Genomic DNA, 17,876 nt, shown 5'->3' on the forward strand with positions numbered 1-17,876 from the left:
TCGCTCGGTGGCAGCAGCGAGCAAAGAAAGGCGCGTCACCGCGCATGCGCGGCTCCCGACCTGCAGTACCGTTCTGGTCGCTCGGTGGCAGCAGCGAGTAAAGAAAAGCGCCCCACCGCGCATGCGCGGCCCTCGGCCTGCAGTACCCACTTTTGGTCGCTCGGTGGCAGCAGCGAGGGCAGCAACGCGCCCCACCGCGCATGCGCGGCTCAAGAGCTGCAGTACCCAATTCCGGCCGCCGGGTGCCACCGTCGCCTCACCGACCCCTTCCCGATCTCTCCGCCCAGTTTGGACCACCGAAAGACGGTGACTGCTTACTGGGGGTACTGGGCTTAGATTTCTCTGCCCTTTTCCCACTCGCGGCCCGGGCACTAATCTTCATCGCCTCTGTACCAAAAAAAGCACCCGGTGGCCCCAGCATTTCAGTCCTTTCCCTTTGGCCGCTTTACAAGGCCCGTGGTTGTTTCCGTCCGTGCCCCCCAGCCCATTACCTGGGGAGGAGAAGCAGCACGGGGAACCTGTGGAACAGGTCTCTTTCTAACCCGGAGGAAGCCCCAGGGATCGCTGTCTCGGTCTGCAGGTGACATCGGGGTTGTGGGAGTGACAGCAGCGACTCAACAGATGCTGGAGAGAGATTTTAAAAAAATAAGGCCACACGGGTGGCACCCTGAAAGCAGGGGAGGGGCAGCTACGTCCATCAGGAAACCGCGCTTCTGAGCGGACCAGGTGCGAGTGGCTGATCTGCAAACGAGCGATACGCTGGTGGTCCTGGGGCTTTGTTGCGGTGTTTGCACCTTTCCTCACCTCTGTGCTATCAGCACTCCGCTCTCCTCATCCTGCACACACACAAGGCTTGCCACGCAAGGCTTGTCACTTGGAGGAGAGACACTGCACGACGTCACTTACCACCCTGCCCTCCAGCATGCAAAGTAATTAGAAATGAAGCAGGGAAAGCCAAGAGGCCTGCTGGTGTATTAGGCGTCCTCAGCAGATGACCGTAGAGCCCGGCAGGTTCCATCCTTGCTCTGTACAGGGCGCGTAGCTCTGCACTCCTTGCCGCTCCTGCCAGCAAGCGTCACGGTTGCACTTTGCTGCCTGCAACACGCAGTACTTAGTAGGCTGGAGGGGCTGTTCTGCCAACGTGACAGGGGAGCAGCTCGGTTCCTTTAGCTGCCTAATTTGCCTCCTTGAAACAATCACTTCAACACTTGGTTTCTTTATTTTAGACCTCTCTGCATATCTCCTGGCCCGCGAGCCATTTTCAGCTAGCCACGCAGCTAAGTACGGTGCTGGTAGAAACCCAGCTGCCATCTCGCTCCGATGTCAAAAGGCTTTTGTAACTTGAACCCCCGATTGTTTTGCCATCGAGACTGCAAGGCGAGGAATACGCCTCTACTTGAACAAGCAAGACCCCTGCCAAATAGCTGAGCTGTGCGCAGTGATAGGTGGCTGCCTGTGTCCGACACCTTTTTCTGCTAAAACCAGAGCACGCTTCCCTTGTGAAGAGCCATCGGCAGTACAGAACGTACCTGAGCTCTCCTTGCACCGGCTCCCCAGAGAACGGCGTCCTAGTTCGACTGAAGCGTGCAGCAGCCTGTCGTCATCGCAGCCCCTCGCCCTCGAGCGAGTGGCTGCCTGTAGCAGCGGCAGAACCGCTGCTGCGCCGAGGGGAAAGGAATGGCTTGGCGTCAAGCTCTGCGGGCTGCCTGTGTCCCCTGCGGAGCCGACGACCTCGGCAGCCCATACAAAGGGCGAAGCTAACCACCTGAGAAGGAGGCAGAGGGTGTAGCAGTTTCTGCCACAACCATACTTCCCAGCCTGCTGATGGAGCACAAGGCACTTGAAAGCAGCGGAAAAGAACAAGGATGGCCTAGCAAGATGGCAGGAATAACACGGACAGCCTAAAGCATTTAGCCAGGCAGGGCTTGCAACTAACCTTGAGTCAGGGTTTAATCCCAGCCGGCAACTAAGCACCACACAACCACTCACTCGCTCCCCCCTCAGTGGGATGGGGTAGAGAATTGGAAGGGCAAAAGTGAAAAAACTCCACTTGTAAGGAAAAGGGGCGGGGGGGAAACCAACAGAGAGAAAAACCCAAGACAGACAAGCGGTACAAATGAAAACAATTGCTCGCCACCAACCGACCGATGCCCAGCCAGCCGCAGCCCAGCAGCGGCCCCCCTGCCAACCTCCCCCCGAGTTTTATTACATGACATCATACGGTCTGGAATATCCCTTGGGTCAGGTGGGGTCAGCTGTCCCAGCGGTGCCCCCTCCCAAACCCTCGCACACCCCTAGCCTGCTCGCTCAGCAGGAACTAACGCAGCCCTGCGTCATCAACGCCCTTTTCAGCACAAATCCAAAACGCAGGAGGAGGGAGAGTGGGGTGGGAGTGGGGTGCAGGGGAGCGGGAGGGGGGTGCCACAGTTTGAACGGGGGGCAACGGGCAGGTTGGCAGGGTAGGCAGCACTCCAGGGGTCCGGGGCAGAGGGGTTACGGGGAGGCAGTGCGGAACACGGCGGGGGTGGGGAGGAGGGAGAGGAGAGAGGAGGGCAGTGCGGGCACGAGGCAGGAGGGCAGGGGATACGGGGGGCGCGTCACGGGGAAAACCTCGCACGGGGGAAAAGCCTTGCATGGGAAAGGGGGGGCGGACACTGGGAGGGGCGTGTGTGGGTAGAGACATGCGTGGGGGGACATGCATGGGGATGACCTACACCAGGGGGTCCACCCAGGACCACCCACAGCAGATAACTCACCTGGGATAATCCGCAACAGATAATCCGTTCCCGATAACTGACCCTCACTGGATAACCCACACTGGATAACCACGAGCGATGCCCCTCAAATGGCTGGTGTTTCACCCCAAATCTTCCCCAAATTGGGGGGTTTTTTGCTTTTCTATAATATAAAAATTGGGTTTTTTTCCTTTTCCAAAACATTCCTTTTGGAGGTTTTTCAATGCTTTTTCACAACAAAAGTTGGTGATTTTTGCTTTTGGTTTTATGCGTGAAAATGGGGTTTTTTTTTTTGCTTTCCAGCTGCCCAAATCCAGGTGGATTTGGCTTTCCCAGGAGCTCCAAGTTGGGTATTTTTCCCCCTATATATATATATATATATTTTTAGTGAATCTATTTATGTTTCACTTATACCCCCCTATTTCCCACTTATTATATATAATACCTGTTCAGACTATGTATCTGTTGACTTATATATTTTGACACTGAATGTCTTTATAGACTTCTCTATTTACACTTACATATATTTACACCTCTATCTTTATAGACTTAGGTATCTATTTAGGCTTAGATATCTATTTACACTTATATATAATCTCTTAGATCACATATAATATCTATTTAGACTCTCTATGTAACACGTAGTAAGTGTAGATAGCGATATCTATTCAGACTTTTTTCTATTTTAAATTCCTTCATACATAAAATATATCATCCTTTTTGCATTTGAAAGTCCTTTATTTTTTAATTTATATGTACGCGAGTTATTTCTGTATTTTAAAACCCTATACACGTCTTTCGAATTTTTGTATACTCTAAAATAATACTCTAATATAATACTCTAATATAATATGGCAGATATAGGTTCTTATTTTGAAATCCTTCTATACATATAAATGAATATTATTTTTCAATATATATAACAATGAGAGATTTTTCTCTATTTCAAGGCCTCACAGATATATTTACAGCTTTTAAAAATTTTTGAACCCTCCCCCCCCCCCCCCCCCCCCCCCCCCCGTGAATTTTCAGGCATTTTTGGGCTGTGACCCCCTTTCTGGGGGACCCGCCCCATGTCCCCCCCATTCCCCACTCACCTGCTCCTCCACAGCATCATCACCCGCCCGGTGATGTTGGGGTGCCCCAAATGACATCATCACCCTCCCAGGCCCCCCAACCCCCCTTTTTATTCAGCCCCAAAAAAGGCACAAAGTGAGGCACAAAAAGGCACAAAAGGCACAAAAAAAGGCACAAACCGGCCACACATGACAGAAGACACAGATGTTGCCCTGAGGAAGGAGAGACACTTATTTTAGCGGTACAAGGAGGGAATTCACATGGTTCGTCCCCCACCCAACCCCCCCCCAGGCTTCACCTTGAGCTCCTGGCCGAGGTTATGGAGATGTCGCCGCTCCATCTCCAGGCCATGGAGCTGTTCCTCCTGCTGCCCCAGCCGCTGCTCCTGGGCAGCTGCCGGCGCCCACAGCTTGGCCGCCTGTGCTGCCTGCCGCTGCACCGTCTCCTCCGCCAGCTTCAGCTGCGCCTGCCAGGAGGGAAACAGCAGCAGTTGCAGTGGGGGAGGTAAAAAACAGCCCCAGTAGGGGGGGAAACCAGCCCCGGATGTAGCGTGGGGCAAAAACTGAACCTGGTGGGGGGGAAAAAATGAGCCCCCGTAATGGCAGGGGGAGAAAAGCAACCCCACCAGGGTGGAAAATCAGCCTTGATGGGGGGGAAAACCAGCCCTGGTTGAAGGGGCAGGGGCAAAAAACAGCCCTGGCAGGGTGGAACACCCCAAAGCCCCGGGGGGGGCTCATGGGGGACCCCAAAAGTCAAGGGGGAATAGCAGCAGTGGGGGGTGAAATTAATGGGCAGAAGAACATAGGGTGTGTCCCCAAAACTGGGAGGTCCCCAAAACCCCAGGGACCCCAAAAACCAAGGGGAAGCGGTTGGGGAAGAGGAGCAAAAACGGGAAGGGAGGAATAAAATCAACGTGGGGAAGAGATGGGGGGAATCCTTGAAACTTGGAGCAACACCAAAACCCCAGGGGGGTCCCCAAAAGCCCAGGGGGGGTCGCTGCCCCCTGAGGGAAACCAGAAAGCCAAAGAGAAGCAGTGGGATGGAGGAGTGGAAACGGGGCAGCGTGGAGCATGAAATCAAGGGGGGAGGAAGTGGTCAGGGTCCCCCAAAACTGGAGGGGGAGGAGGGGGCGGCAAAACCCCAGGGGTGTCCCCCAAAAACCTGGAGGGCATCACTGACCCATGGCGGGACCCCCAAAATTCAAGGGAAAGCAGCAGGAGGCAGGAGCAGGAATGGGGCAGTAGGGGGTAAAATCAAGGAGGAGGGGAGATGGAGGGGTCGCCAAAACCTTGGGGATCAGGAGGGGATGCCAAAATCCAAGCAGAAGCAGTGGGAAGGACAAGTGGAAATGAGGCGGGGAGAAAGAAATCCATGGGGAATCCCCCAAAATCTGGGGGGGGCTCAACATACCCCAGGGGCCCCCAAAATGCCCCCATCAGGACCCAAACAGTCGGGGGGGGGCGGGGGGGGGCCTTGAAACAGGTAACAGAGATTTAGGGGCCACTGGTGGGAAGGGGGGTCTCCCTGGAAGTGAGGGGACCCCAAAATGGCCCCAGGGTGGCTCAAAATGGCGAGGGGAAAAGCTCCTGGGGAGGCCCTGAAATCGCTCCTGGGGGGCTGTGAAACCCCCCGGGGGGTCCAAGCTTAGAGGGGAGCCCCAAACCTGGCAGGGGGCAGGGCTTAGACCCAGGAGGCGGGCTCTAGACCTGAAAGGGGTGTGGCTAGAGCCAGCCCCCCTCCCCAAGCCAACTCGTGGGGAGGATCTCCGGGTCCTGTTTAGGGTTGAGGGGGTAAAAATCTTAGGCGGGGGAGGGACTGGGGGGTATGGGGGAGGGACTGGAGGAACGCAGGCATTCGGGGGGATGAGTGGGGGTGGGGGAGCAGTACCTCTTGTAGTAGATAGATATCAGTGCGCCCACACGAGGTCCCAGATTTCCATACCACCTTCTGCCACTTCCAGCCCGGTCCCAGGACAGGGCAGTCCTGCCAGCCCTCTGCCACGCTGCCCGGGGGAGCTACTGCGGAGGGGATGAGCAGCTCCCCAAAACCCCCCAAAACACCTACTCCCGCCCACCCAAAGCTACTGCGAGGGATGCAGGCAGCGCCCGAAGCCACACCGCCTGCCCGCAGGCCCGCCCCGAGCACCCCCAGCCACGCCCCCACCTCGTAACCCCGCCCCAAACACCCAAAGTCACGCCCCCCCACCCCAAGGACCCGTACTCCCGCTCCACGCAGGTGGCGCTGAAGCCCTGCCCCCTTTCCCCACACCACGCCCCCAAACTCCGCCAGGCGCGCGGCCAGCGCGGCTCCTCCTCCCCACCAGTCCCCCACAAAATACTGCCCCTCCGCCACGCCAACCCCCGCCAACTGCCCGCACCCACATGGATTCCCCCAGCCGCCCCTCCCCCGCCCCGGTCACGCGTGAACTTCACCTCCCCCTCACTAACTACCCTCTCCCCCCCCAATCCACCCCCAAACTGCCCCTTTCCCCTCACAAACACCCCCCCCCCCACCCAACTGCCCCTTCCCTCACACACATGGACTCTTAAACAGCCCCCTCGCCCCTCGGACACCCCCAAACTGTCCCTCCCTCACACGAACACCCTCCACAAACTGCCCCTGACCCACAAAAACACCCCGCCCAGGGGCCTGCATCCTGCCCCAGGCCCACTCCCCGGCCCCCTAATGCACACAGCTCCCCCCGACCCCACTGCCCAGCCCCTCTAGGGCACACAGCCCTCACGCCCCCCCAGCCCCACTCCCCAGATGCTCACAGCCCCTCCCCTGCCTGGAGCCCCCCAGTACCGCTCCCCGGGGCCTGCAGGACCGCCCCCCGCCCCACTGAAATACCCTCCGCAGCCAATCACTTCGTGGGGCGGGGAGCGAGAGAGCGGCTCTGCGGTGTGAAGCTCCCTGCCGAGTTCAACCACAACCGTCAGTTCCCCCTGCACCGATTTCCGTGAATGCAGTTTCTGAGGCTTTAAACTGACGTCGAAGTGAGGCCCAGCAGCGGCCCCCCGGCCAACCTCCCCCCGAGTTTTACTACATGACGTCATACGGTCTGGAACATCCCCTGGGTCAGGTGGGCTCAGCTCTCCCAGCGGTGCCCCCTCCCAAACCCCCGCGCACCCCCGGGCTGCTCGCCGGCAGGGCGGGGCGAGGAGCAGAACAGCCCCCGGCGCTGCGCAGGCGCTGCTCAGCAGGAACTGACGGAGCCCTGCGTCATCAACGCCCTTTGCAGCACAAACCCAAAACGCAGGAGGAGGGAGAGTGGGGCGGGAGTGGGGTGCAGGGGAAAGCCTCGCGGGGGAGAGGGGGGCAGGCGTGGGGAGCGGCATGCTCGGGGGTGACCTACGCCGGGGGCTCCACCCGGGACAATGCACACAGATAACTCACCTGGGACAAACCGCAACCGATGATCCGCTCCGGGTAACTGACCCTCACGGGATAATCCACACCGGATAACCCCCAGCGATGCCCCTCAAACCGCTGGTGTCTCACCCCAAATTGGGAGGTTTTTTGCCTTTCCATAGTACGAAAATTGGGGTTTTTTTCTTTTCCAAAATATTCAACTTGGAGGTTTTTCGGCGCTTTTCCGCAACATAAAAATTGGTGATTTTTTGCTTTTAGTTTTGTGCATGAAAATGAGGACTTTTTTTTTGCTTTCCGGCTGCACAAGGGAGCTTTCCGGCTGCACAAGGGAGCAAATCCAGGTGGATTTGGCTTTCCCGGGAGCTCCAAGTTGGGTATTTTTCCCCCAAAATTGTGATTTGTTTTTTGTTCCCCCACCCCCGGACCCACCCTTGCAGACCCTGATTCAGGGGTTTGGGGGTATTTTTATGCCACAGTGTCAGGTCCCGCTCTGGGCGTGCACAGCCCCGCAGGGGAAAGTCCCCATTGGGGGAACTGGCCCCAAATGAGGATGGGAAAAGGCGGTAAAGGCGAAGGGGAAAGGGGCAGCTTTTGAAAGCGCTTTTATATCTTCAATGAGAGGTATTGGGGGGGGGGGGGGCAGCAGGTGGTGTCAATTCTTTACATCCTTTCTATAAACAGGGTTTCTTTGCATGTTAAAAACCTTATCTATCACAGACATTTACACTTATGTATCTATTTACACATACATATACATGTATTTAGGGAACACATTTATGTCTCACTTCCCCCCCCCCCCCCCGTTTCCCACTTACTACATGCAATACCTATTCAGACTATGTATCTGTTTAGACTTATGTATTTTGACACTTAAATATCTTTATAGACTTCTCTATTTACACTTACATATATTTACACCTGTGTCTTTATAGACTTAGATATCCGTTTACACTTGTATCTATTTAGACTTAGATATCTATTTACATTTATATATAACTTCTTATATCACATATAATATCTATTTAGACTTACTATGCAACAGGTAGTAAGTGTAGATAGCTCTATCCGTTCAGACTTTTTTCTATTTTAAATTCCTTCATATACAAAATATATCATCCTTTTTGCATTTTAAAGTCCTTTGTTTTTTAATTTTTTTATATGTACGCGAGTTATTTTTGTATTTTAAAACCCTATATACGTCTACTTAGAATTTTTTTATACGCTAAAATCCTTTATATAACATAGTAGATATAGGTTCTTATTTTGAAATTCTTTTATGTATATAAATGAATATTATTTTTCAATATACATAAAAATCAGAGATTTTTCTCTATTTCAACGCCTCACACACATATTTACAGTTTTAAAATTTTTTTTTAAACGCCCCCACCCCCCCCCCATTAATTTTCAGGCATTTTTGGGCTGTGACCCCCTTTCGGGGGGGGGACACCCCCCCATAACCCCTCCATTCCCCACTCACCTGCTCCTCCACGGCATCATCACCCCCCCGGTGATGTTGGGGTGCCCCAAATGACATCATCACCCCCCCAGGCCCCCCAACCCCCCCTTTTTATTCAGCCCCAAAAAAGGCACAAAATGAGGGGAACGGCCCCAACCGGCAGCTCGTTACTTTAATAATGCCATTTACGGATGTACGCACGCACCCCCGCCAAAAAGGGGGGCTCTGCTAGATAGATAAAGGAGGGGCGGCCCCCCAAACGGTTGCAGCCCCCCCCAGCCCCTGTCCCGCAGGCTGGCAGACGGCCCCTTACCCTCAGCACGCCTAACGACCGGCAGGCAAACCTGGGCCGGGGGTCTCTCTTGAGCACCACGGGACGCTCACAGCGAGACATCTGAAAAACAAAAATCCCAACTGGCATTTCAGCATATTAAAAAAATAGCACCGAAGGCAGCAGAGGAATTCGGTCAGGGTCAGGGAGAGGGTAGCAGTCAAGCTAAAGGAGGATGCCGGGCAAACGGGTCAGCTCGAAATACAACACGGCCTTTAAAAGCTCGAGCGATTCGAACGCTTAAAATCAGCGTGAAGACTAATTGACGCGATTTTGAACACGTTCTTAGCAGAGAAGTAAACGCTCTCACTGGTGCTGGAAAACGTCTCGTCCCTTCCTTACCGCACCGCTGCCGGGAGATAACCCCGTGAGGCTGCAGGACAAGGGCGCGCCGTAATCAGCATCTACGCTCACGGATCCGCCGCCACAGCTCCAGCCCTTGCGCTGCTGCTGCTGCTGCTGCTGCGCATCTTGCTTGCTTGGTCAATAAAGCTGAAAGTGAAGTGTAAAACTTGGAAGAGTAAAATGAAAAAGAAAGAACAAATCTCAGCAATTCATTTTATGCTAAAAAGGTGCGTGTACGTTTACATACGTACAAGAAGACGACTTATACTATAAAAATATTTGATTTTCCTTTTGCGTTAATTGAAATTGCAGAGCTGTGAATTCATACCGTTAAATTATCTACCTCCAAAATACACAGCTATCGTTTGACCAGGGGTTTTGCGTGTGTGACATGACTAGGAGGGACGCCTGGCCAGCTGCGCCGAGACCGATGCTACCGAACTGCCGGGGAAACGCGCCATTGAAAGCGAGACAGAAATAAAGTACTTCAGAGCACTCTGTCAAAACATCGGGAAAAAAACCCGTAACGTTCAGTTGCCTCTCTTTTTAAACGTTTAGAGCAACTACCTAACTGCTTAAGTACACCTAATAAATTATACGCTACAGCTATTTGGCAGTTGCAGTTTAAACAATGCAAGTCAGTTTGGAAATTATACAATTTTAACTTTCTTTTTTAAATTTCATTTACGATAGAAAAATCAGTGAGATACGAGATCTCCCACATGGTTTTACATTTTTGGGGGCGGGGGGGGGCAGGCGGTGGGGAATATCAAATCCCCGGTGCTGCAATACATAAGGCTACCAAAAAGGATTGGCAGATTTGCTACTGCTGTTGGCTGTACCCAAGCATGCGGAGGAACGCGTTTTTACGGCATCTTGACTGTTACACCGGAGAACCAAAGATCAGCGATACGTCGACTACTGGAAGGCGTGCTGCGCTTGGGTCTTTGCAAGGAAATCGACTTCCTACTTTTTTTTTTCCAGAGAGAGTGAAAAGTCTCGTTGCGGATGACTTCTACTGCCAAGTACATCACCTCTGAAGATCCATTCTGATGGGAAGTTCATAAAAGGCAACTCCTTTGAATGAGAAAGATTTCCATTCTGGAAAATCTCTTTCCAACTGAAGTCAAAATTACACACTGTAGGTTAAGGAAAAAGGACATCATAGAAGCAGTAAAACACATCAGGACTCTCTGTCGCTAGTTACGAGGCTGCCAACGCTCCTTGGGAAAGCCTGGAAAACACACCGAAGCGACGCCGATTTGTCCCGTTTTGTCCACGTCTCTTCTTTGACCTTGACTGCTTTTAGCACAGATGCTAGTATCTCAGTAAGGTTTTCGAGTACTACTGTAAGGTATTTTAAACACTTACTGACTGAAAAAGCATAAAGCTTTTATCGTGAAAACCAAGTCTGTTTCTCCCGAACATCCAAACTCTTACAAACGGTTCCTTTCCTCTTCTAGTCCAACATTATTTTCACAGTACCCTTTAATAGTAAGCCCACAGAAACAGAAGACTGTACTGTCAGGAAGAGAAAATAGACGGAGGGAAGCAAGCTTTGCGTAGGCGTACCACGCTCCAGAACAGGCCTTCTTTATTTTTAGTATTTGTGTTAAAATATTTCACGTTAAAAAATTATATAGAAGGAGAGTTGCCGCTTTCTTAATGTTAACTGTAAAGTCCATATCACAGGCGTACCTTGTACTTGCAGACCACTACGGATCCTTTCCGTCTGTCTCGTACTTTCACGGCAGTTGTCATTCTGCTGAGAGGAAAGAAGAAAGAAAAACAACCATTAGCACAAAGCTTCCTTTTCTGTGAAGACGACAACTGAGTGGAGGAGAAAGTATTTTGCATCATCTTTGGTACAGCTGTTGATACAGCCCACTAGAGCTTTTGCATGTTTTAGACAACCGTGCCTTTTTTTTTCGCTCATTGGCAGCTTTAGTTTCGCTAGAACTCGCTTTCCTAGAGACACGCAGGTGACAGACGCAGATACCTACATGCATTTTCTCAAGCCTAAGTATAGCCGCGATTTCCTCACCCTATACGTCCCAAGCTGAGTATTTTTGTCAAAGAGTACAGCAACCCATCTGTCCTCGTGAACTCGCTGCAAAAGAGGAATCCTTTTTTTCCAGGCTGTTTCTCCAGACGGTCAAGATCTTTGAAAACTGCAGTTGTGCCACCAAACCGGCTCAGGGTCCCTCCCAGCCTTTGACCATCGTTAGATTTAACAGGCACACGCTCTATTCCGTCTTCCAATAGCAAAAATACATAACACTCTCAGACCCCGAGTGCAACCCTACGGACGTCCACACACACCTCGCTGGTTTGATGAGGAGCCACTGAGCACCCCTGTGAGCGCAGCGGGATCATGCGCAAGACCGGTGTCTTGGTTTCGGCTGGGATAGAGTTAATTCTCTTCCTGGTATCTGGTATAGCGCTGTGGTTTAGATTTAGCCTAACCCCTAACCCCTAACCCCTAACCCTAACCCTAACCCTAACCCCAACTCTAACTCTAACCCCTAACCTGTAACCCTTAACCCTAACCCCAACCCCTAACCCTAACCCCTAACACTAACCTGAACCTGAACCCTAACCCTAACCCCAACGGCCCTAACCCTAACCCTGAACCCTAACCCTAACCGCCCCAACCCTAACCCTAACCTCCAACCCCTAACCCCTAACCCGTAACCCTTAACCCTAACCCCTACCCCTAACACCCTAACCCCAGCCCCCTAACCCTAAGCCCTAACACGAACCCTAACCTGAACCTGAACCCCAACCCCAACCCGTAACCTCTCACCCTAACTGCCCTAACCCCTTATTCCTCACCCTAACTGCTCAAAGCCCTCAGCTTAACCTCAGCCCTCCTGTAACCCTGTTAACCCTAGCCCTGTAACCCGAGGTCCAAGCCCAACTTGTAATCTTAAGGCCCTAATGTGTAACCCTATGTGTGAATCCTAAGGTCCGAACCCGAAGCCCCGTCAACGTACGTGTTTGTTTTCTTTTTTGTTGCTTCCAGTCATGTGTGGGCTACTTCCGGTGATTTTTAGTGTGTTTCCGATTTTTATCTGTGACTTCCGGTGTTATAAATGCGACTCCCGGCCTCATGTTGTTTGCTTCCGCTTCATTTTGATCGTTCGGGGTTGTTTTTAGGTTGTAAAAGTGCATTTCCGGTGGAATTACGGTGACTTCCGGTTTTGCTCGAGGACTTCCGGTGTACTTGGAGGATTTCCGGACTACAGAGATGAACTTCCGGTATTGTACTCTGTGGTCTACCTTGGGAATTGGCTATTAAATGGTGACCCAGCCGACAACCTCCTCACCTTCTCGGACCGCTCCTCAGCAGGCAGCTACACCCCTCTGAGGCTACCCGCGGCATGTGGAAAAACCTAGACTAAAAGCACAGCCTGCCTGCAGCAATTCTCATCCCCCCCTCCTTTACCTGCGCACCCAGCCTCCGTCATTTGGGGCTGCCACGTCGGAGCTTGCGTACCGCCTGAAAAGCCCAAACAACAGGTAACACTTATAACTTCACTGACAATGCACCACCTGAAACGTAACGGCTACTTCAGCCCGCTAGTCATCGCTCACCTTGCCCGAGTCAACTCCGGTGCCTGCATCCCACCTGGCTCATTGCTTCGCATCTTCAGAAAAGCAGAAGCCACAACATTAAGCAGTCATATAGCCAACAAGACTCACCTTCCCTTCGACACCACAGGCTGACCCACTTTCACCACAGAATCATAGAATACCAAGTTGCAAGGGACCTCAAGGATTATCTGGTGCAACCTTTCTTCGCAAAAGTCTAGAGAAGATGGCCCAGCACCCTGTCTGGCCAAATCTTGAAAGTGTCCGATGTTGGGGAATCTCCCACTTCCCTGGGGAGATTATCCCAATGGCTGATTGTTCTCATTGTGAAAAGTTTTCCTCGTGTCCAATTGGAATCTCCCCAAGAGTAACTTGTACCCATTACCCCTCATCTTTTCCATGTGACTCCTTGAAAAAGTCAGGTTCTCTACTCGGGCAGCAATATCTTGCCACAGTGCGGCAGCCCAGATGGGTTTACCTCTGCGCTGCCAGTTGTTCTGCTTCCACTGCTGCAACCACCCCCACAGGGCATTTGCCACCATCCATGAGTCAGTATAGAGATAAAGTACTGGCCATTTTTCTCGTTCAGCAATGTCCAAGGCCAGCTGGACGGCTTTCACCTCTGCAAACTGGCTCGATTCACCTTCTCCTTCAGCAGTTTCTGCAACTTGGCGTATAGGACTCCATACCGCAGCTTTCCACCTCCGATGCTTTCCCACAAGGCGACAGGACCCATCAGTGAACAGGGCATATTGCTTCTCGTTTTCTGGTAGTTTATTATACAGTGGGGCCTCTTCAGCACGCGTCACCTCCTCCTCTGGGGATATTCCAAAATCTTTGCCTTCTGGCCAGTTCGTGATCACCTCCAAGATTCCTGGGCGACTGGGGTTTCCTATTCGGGCCCGTTGTGTGATCAGTGCGACCCACTGACTCCACGTAGCATCGGTTGCATGATGTGTAGAGGGGACCCTCCCTTTGAACATCCAGCCCAGCACCGGCAGTCGGGGTGCCAGGAGGAGCTGTGCTTCAGTACCAACCACTTCCGAAGCAGCTTGAACCCCTTCATATGCTGCCGATATCTCCTTCTCAGTTGGAGTGTAGCGGGCCTCCGATCCTCTGTATCCCCGACTCCAGAACCCTAAGGGTCGACCTCGAGTCTCCCCTGGTGCTTTCTGCCAGAGGCTCCAGGTAGGGCCATTCTCCCCGGCTGCGGTGTAGAGCACATTCTTCACATCTTGTCCTGCCCGGACTGGCCCAAGGGCTACTGCATGAACTATCTCCTGTTTAATTTGTTCAAATGCTTGTCATTGCTCAGGGCCTCATTTGAAGTCGTTCTTCTTCCTGGTCACGTGACAGAGAGGGCTTACGATCTGACTGTAATTTGGAATATGCCTTTTCCAAAAGCCCAAAATGCCTAAGAAAGCTTGTGTTTCCCTTTTGTTAGTTGGTGGAGACATGGCTGTTATTTTGTTGATCACATCCATTGGGATCTGATAATGTCCATCTTGCCATTTTATTCCTAAAAACTGTATCTCCTGTGCAGGTCCCTTGACCTTACTTTGTTTTATGGCAAAACCGGCCTTCAGAAGGATTTGAATTATTTTATTCCCTTTCTCAAAAACTTCTTCTGCTGTGTTGCCCCATACAATGATGTCATCAACGTATTGCAGGTGTTCCGGAGCCTCACCCTGTTCCAGTGCGGTGTGGATCAGTCCATGGCAAATGGTAGGGCTGTGTTTCCACCCCTGGGGCAGTCGGTTCCAGGTGTACTGGACACCCCTCCAAGTGAAAGCAAACTGTGGCCTGCACTCTGCTGCCAAAGGGATGGAGAAGAACGCATTAGCAATGTCAGTTGTGGCGTACCACTTGGCTGCCTTCGACTCCAGTTCGTATTGAAGTTCTAGCATGTCCGGCACGGCAGCACTCAGTGGCGGCGTGACTTCGTTCAGGCCACGGTAGTCCACTGTTAGTCTCCACTCTCCATTCGACTTTCGCACTGGCCATATGGGACTGTTAAAGGGTGAGCGAGTCTTGCTGATCACTCCTTGGCTTTCCAGTTGACAAATCAGCTCATGGATGAGAATCAGGGAGTCTTGGTTGGTGTGATATTGTCGCCGGTGCACTGTTGTGGTAGCGACTGGTACCTGTTGTTCTTCAACCCTCAGCAACCCCACAACAGAAGGGTCCTCCGAGAGACCAGGCAAGGTGGACAGCTGTTTAATTTCCTCCGTCTCCAGGGCAGCTATACCAATAGCCCACCGGTACCCTTTTGGGTCCTTGAAATACCCTCTCCTGAGGTAGTCTATGCCAAGGATGCACGGAGCCTCTGGGCCAGTCACAATGGGGTGCTTCTGCCACTCGTTCCCGGTTAGGCTCACTTCAGCCTCCAGTACAGTCAGCTGTTGGGATCCCCCTGTCACTCCAGAAATACAGATGGGTTCTGCCCCTTTATAGCCTGATGGCATCAGGGTGCACTGTGCACCGGTGTCTACGAGAGCCTTATACTCCTGTGGCTCTGATGTGCCAGGCCACCGAATCCACACAGTCCAGTAAACCCGGTTGTCCCTTTCCTCCTCCTGGCTGGAGGCAGGGCCCCTCTAATCCCAATCATAGTATTTGTTACTCGCTTCTTGTAAATGCGAATCAAAAGTCCCTTTATTAAGATCGGATGTAAAATCAGCCCTTCTACTCTGTCTGGGGAACTGCTCACTGGAGACTGGCGCTGCAGTTTTCCTGGGAGAACCCCCTTTTGTGATTGTTTTTTCTTGTGACTCACGTACCCATGCCTCTAAGGTAGAAGTGGATTTTCCACCCCACTTCCTCATGTCCTCTCCATGATCATGCAGATGAAACTACAGGGTGGCCTGTGGTGTGTATCCATTATATCTTCTCTCTTGAGCAGAGGGACGCTTACTCCTAATGGCTGAGATATTGGTCTGTACAGGTGGGGAGTAGGACATATCCTCTTTGAATCGCTGAAACTCCTGGGAGAGTTTCTTGGCTATCATGTCCGGCAGTTTCTCCACAGCCAAGACGCGGGCCCGCAGGGAGGAAGAGAGATTTTCTTCGTATTGACGGAGTTGGCCAGCCAATTCATCCACCGTTTGTTCCTCTCCGTCTTTCCAGGTCATTGTTGCCAATGAGTTTGCATACGACAATGGCACGCTCCACCACAAACTTCTGCCATGTGGGTCAGGTGCACTTGACTTCATCTGGATCTTTGGATAACTGCTCGTTGTTCAGGTCATCATAAATCACCTGCAGCACCGCTAATTCCCTCAGGTACTGGATACCTCTCTCCATGGTGGCCTGGGTGACACATAACATCTTCCTTGAAGGGATATCTCTCCTTCACACCTGACAGGAGTCACCTCCAGAGGCTGAGGACTTGTGCCCCTTGTCCAATTGCCTTGTTAATGCCCCCTTCCCTAGAAAGGGATCCCAGCTGCTTGGTTTCCCTATCCTCTAAATCCAGGCTACTGGCCCCGTTATCCCAGCATCGAAGCAGCCAGGTGATAAACGTGCTCGCCTGGATGACGACTGACATCTTTTTGCATATCTCGCAGCTAAATCAGGGATAGGGATCAGGTGGTTACCATCTCATTTATGGGTTCTGCCTCTTCCTCCTCCTGTTCTCGTGATGGTTCTGGTTCATCTTCATCCCTTACTAAACGAGCTGATTTTCTTGTGTATTTCTTCTTGTGTATAGGGGCGACAGATAACAGCACGGGTTGGTTCTCTGGTTCAGCCACAGTGCCTGTCATCGGGGTTGGAGTAGCCATAGTGCCTGTCGAGGGGGTTGGAGTAGCCGCAGTGCCTGTCGCCGGGGTTGGAGTAGCCGCAGTGCCTGTCACGGGGATTAGAGTAGCTGCAGTGCCTGTCGTGGGGGTTGAAGTAACCGCAATGCCCATTGTGGGGGTTGATCTCTGAATGGTATTCCTAAATAGTTGTTTAACCCTAAACAAGACCTGAACCACATTCAGGAGACATAGCAATAAGAACATGCTTGTTTGAACATCCCAAAGATATCCAAAATTCTCAAGAACTGTTGAGGAGGGCTTCATGAAGAGGATAGAAGAAAAAGGAGTTTCTGAAGATAGGAAAGGGAAGGTGAAGGAGTGGGGAAAAGCGTCCCCTCGTGTCTCCCCCATAGATTGGTTCTCCAAGGGGAAAAGGTAAAGAGTGTAATTATTAATAGTTTCCAAGAGGTGGCTCCCGAGGTACGACATTGACGGCAATGCTGAGTACAAATACCGGATTAGACTCACAACCAATAATTTTATCATGTCATAAACCGGTGTTACCCAGTGCAGCAAAATTATAACCTTGACCCAGCTCCAAGCGGTGATAAACAGCACATTTTTAATTTTCAGTTATTTTTGCTGTTATTTTAGGACCATTTTCTGTAGATTTGGAGGAGCGCGGTTTCACAAAGTGCGACTTCCAGAGGACTGACGGGCACTTCCGCGGCACGGGAGGACTGCCGGCCCATAGAGTGTGACCAGTGGAGGACTGACGGGCACTTCCGGGATCCTGGGGGACTGCCGGCCCATAGAGTGCGACTTCCGGAGGGCTGACGGGCACTTCCGGGCCGTACGGAGGCTTGAGTGCGCGGAGAGCCGCTTCCGGAGCGCTAATGGTCGCTCTCGGTGCCGCGCGCCGGCCCGACCGAATCCGGTCGCTGGCGCGTGCGGGTCGGCCGTCGCTCCGGGACGGTGGGAGTGTCCGTCCGTCGCTGAGAAGCCGCTCCGTGTGGCGGGCAGCCCGCCGGAGCCCCGGCGGTGCCGGTGAGTCCTCCGGACGCGCGTCTCTAGGAGCCAGCGCCGGCCCGGCGTCCGGTTTCCCCCGTGAGGGCGTTTCTCCGCGCCCCAGGACCCCTCGCGCGGGTTGCGCGGTGGCGGCCGCGGCTGTGGCGGGCTGCGGCTGCTGGCGGAGCGCGCGCCCAGGGTGGCGGGCAAATTAG

The 17,876-nt window shown here is 52.6% G+C and overlaps 1 long non-coding RNA gene across 1 annotated transcript; it reads right to left on the reverse strand.

Moving 5' to 3' along the window:
• Window positions 1-8,951: 8,951 nt before the first annotated feature.
• On the reverse strand, window positions 8,952-10,011 carry LOC142079785 (uncharacterized). The gene is made up of 2 exons (XR_012672788.1): window positions 9,285-10,011; window positions 8,952-9,037 (listed from the first exon to the last, which is right to left on the reverse strand). It is a non-coding gene; the product is annotated as an uncharacterized LOC142079785 (long non-coding RNA).
• Window positions 10,012-17,876: the final 7,865 nt, after the last annotated feature.

This window comes from Calonectris borealis, chromosome 2, assembly GCF_964195595.1.
Source record: "Calonectris borealis chromosome 2, bCalBor7.hap1.2, whole genome shotgun sequence".
Lineage (NCBI taxonomy): Eukaryota > Metazoa > Chordata > Aves > Procellariiformes > Procellariidae > Calonectris > Calonectris borealis.